The sequence below is a fragment of the Octodon degus genome, unplaced genomic scaffold, assembly GCF_000260255.1.
Source record: "Octodon degus isolate 3935 unplaced genomic scaffold, OctDeg1.0 scaffold00001, whole genome shotgun sequence".
Lineage (NCBI taxonomy): Eukaryota > Metazoa > Chordata > Mammalia > Rodentia > Octodontidae > Octodon > Octodon degus.
The window spans coordinates 8,104,459-8,106,265 of NW_004524577.1; positions in this window are offsets into that span (position 1 = coordinate 8,104,459).

Below are 1,807 nucleotides of genomic sequence, written 5' to 3' on the forward strand. Positions count from 1 at the left end.
GGGCATGTGCCACCACGCCTGGCTTCAGAGCTGGCACAGCACATCCAGGGCCAACTTGGCATGGAGTACTGAGGATCAAACTCAGGTCCTTGTGCTTGCCAGGCAGGTACTGAGACTGCTGCGCTATCTCCCAAGCCCCTAGAGGACTAATTTCTCTTAGATCATTGAAAAGAAAAGAAAGGTTTCTGCTAATGTTGTTTGGCCAATTAAACGATTGTATCTTTTTTTTTTTTTGCGGAACCAGGGATTAGATGATTGTATCTTGTACTCTGAGTAACTAAAGACAACAATATACAGTGTATTGACTATTGTTACCCTCATGTTATCTTGTTTGGAATTTTTTATTAATTAATTAATTAATTTTGCAATACTGGGGATTGAACGCAGGACCTTGTGCTTGCCAGGCAAATGCTTATTCTACTGAGCTATCTGCCCAGCCCTCTTCTGTGGAAATTTTTTTTTTAAATAAAAATTAAGAGCCAGGGAGATAGCTCAGCAGCTTAAGTGCGTGCCTACCATGCTCAAGTTCCCGAGTTTGATCCCTGGTACCAGAAAAATAAATCAATAAATAAAATAAAAATTAAGGGCAGGGAATGTAATTTAGTGGCCTAAGTGCCTACCTGGCAAGGGTAAGATTCTGAGTTTGATTCCCATACCAAAAAATATAATAAAAATTTAAAAACAAACAAAAAGGCTTCCTGCTCCAGCACTATGGAACAGTGAGGCAGGAAGATCCCAAGTTCAAGGCAATGTAGCAATTTTTTTTTTTTTCTTTTTGCGGAACCAGGGATTGAACTCAGGCCCTTATGCTTGCCAGGGAAGCGCTTATTCCACTGAGCCATCTCCCTGGCCAATGCAGCAATTTAACAAGACCCTTTCTCAAAATAAAAAATAAAACAAAAAGGATGGTGGATGTAGCTCAGTTTGAACACCCTGGGTCACCAGTATCCATAAATTAAACAAACAAACAAGGGCCGGCCAAATCGCTCAGTGGATTAACGTGCCTGCAAGCAGGTGCAGAAGCCAGGGGTTCGATCCCTGGGCCTGCAGTGCCAGGTCCCCCCACTCGTACTGAGAAGCAATTGAGACCGGGCATGATGGCGCGCCTGTGATCCCAGCTCTTGGGAGGCTGTAAACAGGCGGATCACTGAGTCTGATCTAGTAATGAGACCCTGAACACCATGTAAAGCCTTCTCTAAAATTAAAAAAAAAAAGGTAGATGGTCTTCAGAAAGATGCATACTCTGGTCCCTGCGGGGTGAAGAACAGAGAGAACAGGGCTCTGGCGGAGGGTGCTGCTGAAAGGGAGCCGGAAACACGGGCCTCGGGCCCACGTTAGCAAAGGAGGAAGAGAGCATCCAGGTGGCACGCCGAGTACAGCACCCTGGGTGATAGGGTACTGGGGATCGAACTCAGACCTTTGTGCTCGCCAGGCAGGAACTTAGGCCGCTGGGCTATCTTCCCAGCCCTAAACTAGCTCTGTTAATTGCTGCTCCTGGCACCCGCTGCAGCCTGAGCAAGCACTGGCGGTCCCACCCGAGTCAGGCCGGCCACGCCCATGTATATAAAATTCAGCCCTTGCGGTGACTCGTGACTGTAATCCCAGCACTTGGGAGGAGGATGGGAGGCTGGAGGATCCCTGAGCGGTCAACACTAGCCTGAGCTGCACAGCAAGACCATCTCAAAAAACACGACAAGGGGCCGGGGAGATAGCTCAGTAGAATAAGCGCTTGCCTGGCAAGCACTAGGTCCCAGTTCAATCCCCGGTACTACCAAAAAGAAAAAGAAAAAAAAGAAAAAAAAAAAAA